Genomic DNA, 7569 nt, shown 5'->3' with positions numbered 1-7569 from the left:
TTTGTCAATGCCTCCCTTCCTGTATCCATTATTAATGAGAAACACTGTGAGTCTATCATACCAAGCCCTATGAGCTTGTTTCAAACCATAAAGGGATTTCCTCAACTTATACACATGCTTTGGAAGATTTGGATATGTAAACCCTTTAGGTTATTCAACATACACATCCTCATTTAAGTAACCATTCAAGAAGGAACTTTTTACATCCATTTGGAACAGTTTAAACTTCAGAATACATTCCACTCCAAGCAATAGTCTAATGGACTCAAGGCGAGCTACATGGGCAAATGTTTCATCAAAGTCAACTCCTTCAACTTGAGTGTATCCTTGTGCTACTAATCTTGCTTTATTTTTAGTAACCACCCCTTGTTCATCAGATTTATTCTTGTAAACACACTTTGTTCCAATAACATTTATTCCTTCAGGTCTTGGAACCAGTTCCCATACTTTTTTTCTCTTGAATTGGCCTAACTCTTCCTGCATGGCATTGATCAAAAACTCATCAGTTAAGGCTTCCTTGACATTCCTAGGCTCAACCTTGGACACAAAAAAGCCATGTGAGATCACTTCCCTTGATATAGTTGTGACCCCTTTATTTGGGTCTCCTATAATGAGATCTTTAGGATGATCCTTCTGAATTCTGATAACCTGACTTTCTTTTTCTCTTTGAAGTCTTAGGCAAAGATCTTTGAATACTTCAAATACATCAGATTTTTCCCTTATAAAATTGACCCAGGTGTATCTGGAGAAGTCATCCACCACCACATAAGCATACTTTTTCCCACCAAGACTTTCCACCTGCATAGGTCCCATCAAGTCCATGTGGAGAAGTTCCAGCACTCTGGAAGTGGTGTCATGTCTGAGCTTCTGATGTGACATTTTTGTCTATTTTCCAATCTGACACTCCCCACAAACTCTTCCTTCATCAATCTTTAAGTTTGGAATTCCTCTGACAGCTTCAACAGATATAATCCTCTTCATTCCTTTAGGATGCAGATGGCCCAATTTTTGATGCCATAGCTTCACTTCTTCTTCTTTGGCTAGAGTACACATTGATGAGTAACCAGTTTCTTGAGAACTCCACACATAGAAGTTGTCCTTAGACCTGACTCCTTTCATGATCACTTCATTTTCTTTATTAGTAATCAGACACTCAATTTTTGTGAAGTTTACATTTAGGCCTTGGTCACATAGTTGACTGACGCTGATTAGGTTTGCAGTCAACCCTTTAACAAGTACATTGTCAAGGTTAGGGACTCCAGGGAAGTTTAGCTTTCCAATCCCCTTGATTTCACCCTTTTCTCCATCACCAAAGGTTACATAGCTGGTGGCATGAGGATGAAGGTCAGTTAGCAGGTTTTTGCTTCCAGTCATGTGTCTGGAGCATCCACTGTCAAAATACCGGTCTTCTTTGGCTGAAACTCTAAAGGAAGTGTGAGCTATCAGGTTAGTAGCACCAGTCCTAGGAACCTATTGTTTTCTATTGACAGGGATGTGGTGTTTAGGTCTAGGTTGATGATGAGAAGGACTAGGATATCCATACAACTTAAAGCATAATGGTTTTATGTGGCCAAATTTTCCACAGTAATGACATCTCCATCTTTGGTGTTTTCCTTTATGTTGTCTTTCCTTATTATGTTGTGACACTTGATGTGACATCTTTGGTTTTCTACCAGTATGACTACACTCAGGTTTAGATTCATTGAATCCAAGGTCAGACTTCCATCTTTGGTGTTTTCCTTTATGTTGTCTTTCCTTATGATGTTGTGAAATCTTTGGTTTGCTACCAGTGTGACTACACTCAGGTTTGGATTCATTGAACCCAAGGCCAGACTTGTCTCCTGCCATTTTCCAGTCTGGAGAATTTTGTCTAAGGTGTCAAATCCATTGTTTAGCATTCTGACATACTTAGTCATCTCATCCAGTTTGGAGTTCAAGAACACTGCTTCAGTCTTCAACATAGAGATGGTTTCTAGGTGTTCTGTCTTCTCATCCTCCAGTTGTGTTATCAATTTCTTTTGACTTTCCACTTGTTGACACACTTCTTCACTTCTGTGACACAACTTTCTGTAGGTAGTGGCTAACTCATCAAAGGTTACTTCATCATCACTTGAGTCTTCATCAGAACCCCATCTTCCAGTCAAGGCAGTCACAAGATTTGCAGACTCTCCTTCTGTTTCACTTTCATCAGACCAAGTAGCAGCAAGACTCTTCTTCTGTTTCTTGAGGTAGGTCCCACATTCAGCTCTAATGTGCCCATATCCATCACATTCATGACACTGAACTCCTTTTCCTTGTTTGGACTTTTCATCAGATCTTGTTCTTCTTCCAGTATCATTGGATCTACTGATGTCAGATGAGATGTTCTTGACATTAGACTTAGACCTTACATCCATCTTTTTCAGAAGTTTGTTGAACTGTCTCCCCAGTAATGCTACATCATTTGCTAGATCTTCATCAATATCTTTACCACTTTCTTCCTCTTTCTCTTCAGTGTTTGACATGAAGGCTATGCTTTTGACTTTCTTTTCAGATCCATCACACATTCCCAACTCAAATATTTGAAGGGATCCAATTAGCTCATCCACTCTCATATTGCAAATGTCTTGAGTTTCTTCTATGGCTGTCACTTTCATGGCAAATCTCTTGGGAAGTGACCTGAGTATTTTCCTCACTAGTTTTCCATCTGACATCTTCTCACCCAGGGCTCCTGAAGCATTAGCAATTTCTAGGATATTCATATGAAAGTCATGAATATTGTCATCTTCTTTCGTCCTCAAATTTTCAAACTTGGTAGTGAGCAGCTGCAATCTAGACATCTTCACTCTAGAGGTGCCTTCATGAGTGGTTTTGAGAATATTCCAAGCATCTTTAGCCACCTCACAGTTGTTCACTAGTCTGAAGATGTTCTTATCAACCCAATTGAATATAGCATTCAATGCTTTCAAGTTTCCAAGGGCTACTTCATCCTCCTCCTTGGTCCATTGTTCCTCAGCCTTCTTCTCAGTTGTGACTTCCCCTTCCTTAGTAATAACTGGATGTTCCCAGCCTGTTAGAACAACCTTCCAAGCCTTATTATCCAAAGATTTCAGGAAGGCTACCATTAGAGGTTTCCAGTAGTCATAGTTAGATCCATCCAGAATTGGTGGTATGTAAACAGATCCTCCGTCTCTATCCATAGTACCAGAAAGTAACGTCCCTATATCTCACCCAGAACCAGAGCAGGATGCCTGCTCTGGTACCAATTGAAATTCTGGTATCAGATATGAGATGTCGAAGGTAATTTCACGACACTAATATCTGAATAATATAAACATTATAAAAGATAAAGAACAGTAATACAAGTGATACAAGCAATTGTTAACCCAGCTCGGTGCAAACTCACCTACGCCTGGGGGCTACCAAGCCAGGAAGGAAATCCACTAAACAGAATTAGTTCAAAGACTCTCAGTAAACAACTTCAAGTTACAGTCTTTTCACCTAATCTCTATCCATGTGACTTCTATCTAAGAACTCTTAGATATGAGATCCTACTCACTCCCCCTCAATCACAGCAGTGGTGTAAAAACAAATATTACAATGAAAGAAGACACTCTTCAAGAACACATACTTGATCTTGCTTAAAAGCTTCCACCAAATAAAAACACACTCATGCTTCAAAGCTTAGAGTGGACAAATTACAACTCAAAAGTCAGTCCAATTCAATCATCTATGGATGAATGAATGGCTCACAATACACACGACCACACAAGACTAAAACCCTTATTCTCTCTCAATATTTCGTTTGTTATTTCTTGTGTCTTAAAACCAGGTTTTCCATGCCCTTTATATAGAAGTGTTTGGCTGGGCTTAGACATGATAAAACCCTAAAACTATTTTCCATTCATCTCTTCTCATGACAACTGATTATATCTTGTTGGAAAATAAGTCAATCTGGTTGTAATTACTGATTAAATGGTGCGTTCAATCATCTCATCAATCACACATAGATTAGCATAAAAAGCGCAATCACACAATAAATAACATTCAGACTGAATGTTTTGTATACAGATGTCTTGACATCGGGTCTGACATCTCAGCAAAATCCTGCACATCTGCATTTTAAACATCCTGCAGAATCCTGTTATTTTATGTCAAGACAACACTTGTGACAACTTGTGAACACTCTAGGTTTTACCAAAATCGATGCCAACACATAGAACCAACAATTTGCATCAAGACCATGTAGCAGATGAACTCAAGTGGATCCCCATACTTGCATCAGATGAAATCTCACTTCATAATGCCTTGTTTCAGAAATGCTAGCATTGACGAAGTCCTTTTGCATAGGGAATGTTGCCTAATTCTAAGTCCAAGTCTTAGATCAAATCCAACAGTTCATACATATATTTTTTAGGGTTTTTGTTGTTTATTAGATATTTTAAGGTCCTAAGACCACAAACATAAACAAAATACAAAACAAGAATATACAATCACAATATAATCATAATATATGCCTCAAGTGAGCAAAGTGAGAAATGACATTAAAATAAACAAGTTAAATGATATGTATAATGACAAATGATAAAAGGCTTGAATTTAAAGTGCATAAAAGAAAATGGCTTGAAATTAAAAGTTAGTCAAATGTTAGTTGATTAGATGTTAGTGAAGTTTTTTTTTTCAACTTTTTTTAAGTCATTCTTTGGAGAACACTCAACCCTCTATTCACAAGCATGGATCCTTGAACCAAGACATCTTCCAAATAAAGGAAAAAAGGCCAAGTTTCCACACAATACCATGAAAGGGATAGACTTACAATCTCACTTACTAGAATGCTATGCTTTTTATGTCAAAATTTAGCGTTATGTTAAGCAATCGTAATTAGACTTATGTAGAAGTCACAATTATCTGAGGTCGGGCAATAAGTTTTTTGGTGTTAATGCATATTAGTGATATGGTATAATGAACCATACTCCTAAAACACACCACACACAAAAATAAAATGATCAAAGGGTGGACCTAATCTCATCCATACTTGTATTGGTTCATAAACCAATTAGCCTTAGGATATTGAGATGTCATTGGCCAATGAGAGGAGTGATATAGAAAGGGATCGAAGATGAAAAGGGAGGGTAAATGAGACAAACACAAATTGGTCATGGGAAGAATTTCATCAAATTAAAATCATTCATTCATTTTGGGAGATGAAATGTACATTTCATCAATCCCCAAAATCCAATGATTTTAATCCAACAAAAGTCAAATCAACCTTGACCAAGGCCCAAAAACAATAGTTAAACTTCACAAGTCAATAAAAATGGCTCAACACAATTTGTTTCAATTAAACAAATTAAAAATCAATTAAAAAATGCATTAAATTAAATTAGGTTTTATCAAAAACCTAAAATCTCTTCAAAACACCAAATAAATGGCCAAGAGGTTTATCATAGGTCAAATACGGTCAAAGGACCTTGGAGAATTTTTTTCACTATTTTTGAAAAGTCAGAAGTATTTTTAAACAATTAAAAATATGCACAAAAACAATTAAATCATGAAAAATATCAATGTTGATCCAAGAAATAATTTTAATTCAGAAATAGAAAGAGGAAAATATTTTTTTTGGGTGAAAGTCCCATATTTTTTGGATCAATAATGAAATTAATATGAATTAATGAAAATAAAGCAATAAAAATGAAAACTCAGAAATTTAAAAATACGTGGACCATCTGATCTCCCTCATTATTGAGGTGGCATATCAAATAGTCCAAAGCGCGCGTTCCATGTGGTCTCTAGTCAACTGAGTAGCAAGCGTGGTAATTAGAAACAACACTTAGGATTAAAACAATATAAATGGATCCTGTGGTTGAGAAGCTTGCCAACACATCGCCGGAGCCAGAGCTCCGGTCTTCTTCTCTGGTGGATCACACCAGACTGGTCCATCTTCACCATCACCAAAATAAAAAGTAAGACATGGATTTAAAGTAAAAATGCTCAGGAGCACGAATCTGGTCTCAATTTTGTCTAACTCCAAGTATATAAGAAGATACAAGGAGTTGAATTTTGAGGATCATGAACTGAGTTGCTTCGATTTGACCTCAAACCAACTCAATCTTGTTTCCTACATTGGTAGGACTTCAGATAACCAAAAATCAACAAGAATAGTGGAGAAATAAGAGAGAATCGAAGAGTGGAATTTCTGAAAATTCACCCTCGAGTTGATCCAATTTGGGTTGATCATGATCTGGATTTGATTACTTTCTCCTCCTCTTGCTTGCAGAAACCAAATGAACTGAAAATGAAAGTTAATTTTTGGAGTTTGAACTTCCAAACAGATGGTGAAGTTCAAGCTCGATTTCAAAAGAAATCTCAGAAAATTCTATGGCAGTGAGAGTTTTCAGAGGTCTAGTAAAGCTTGGGCAAGGTGTTGATGATGAATCTGAAGCCTTAAGCTTGTTTAAATAGGAAACGTGTTTGATATTTACACCACTTGAAAATTGGAAAAAATAGTAATTCACTTGCATGGGTGTATGGGCAATCATTTGGGCCTCAAGAATGATGCAATCCAACTCCAAATCGTGTACAAGGTCTGCTAAAATTATCATGTGCAAGCATGCAAATGGAAATCATCATGTGGAGTTCAATCTTGCCAAAACACTTCCCATAATGAATCCATGCGCAAGTCCTTCAATTTTGGTCCAAATGAGATGACATTGGATGTTTTGTAAAGGTGAGATCAAGGGGAACAACTTTCATGTTGAACACTTTTTCATTTGAAGCTTGGATCATGATGAATTTTGAGGTGGAAGTTTGGGAAATCAAACATGTTTGAAAATTTCCTAAGTCCCAAGTCAAATGTTCACTTCTTCCACCTTTAATAACTTTCTCTATGGACTTCAAATGAGAAAAGTTCTTTCATCAATGTTGAGGAAAATCACTTGTTCAATGGTATTGACCCAAAATGACCTATAATGTTTCCTCTTGGCACATGCATTTGTAAGTTGAATTTGCACTTCCTCCAAACATAAAAGTTGAAGTAGACATCTTGAATTTGATTATGAAATTTGAATGGATTTCATCTCATAAAAATTGAGCAAGTTATGGTCTTGGGAATTTGACCTCCAAATTAGGGCTTAGACAAAAGGACCTATAATCGTTCACCATTAAAAATGACTTTCCAAGCAAAATTGGATCTTGACTTCAACATGAAAGTTGTTTGGAATGTCATTTTGAGTAACGTTTCTCTTGAAATCATTTTCATATGACAAAAATTGTAGGATATAGGGTCTAGGGAACCCCAGTTTTGACCAGTTGACTTCCTCTGGTCAACCACCATGAACCAACTTGCTAGCTTGACATTATTTTGACTTTTGGGACTCATGGAGGATAATATATGCATAAGATGGTGTAATGTAAAGTATCCCTTGAAATATTTGATCAATTTTTGAAGATCATATATGCATAAGATGATGTAATGTGAAGTATCCCTTGAACACTTTTATATTTGAAGCTTGGATCATGATGAAGTTTGTGGTGGAAGTTTGAGAAATCAAACATAATTGAAATTTTTCTAAGTACCAAGTCAAATGACCA

The sequence above is a fragment of the Lathyrus oleraceus genome, chromosome 4 (genome assembly GCF_024323335.1).
Source record: "Lathyrus oleraceus cultivar Zhongwan6 chromosome 4, CAAS_Psat_ZW6_1.0, whole genome shotgun sequence".
Classification (NCBI taxonomy): Eukaryota; Viridiplantae; Streptophyta; class Magnoliopsida; order Fabales; family Fabaceae; genus Lathyrus; species Lathyrus oleraceus.
Note: the sequence above shows the minus strand (reverse complement) of the source record.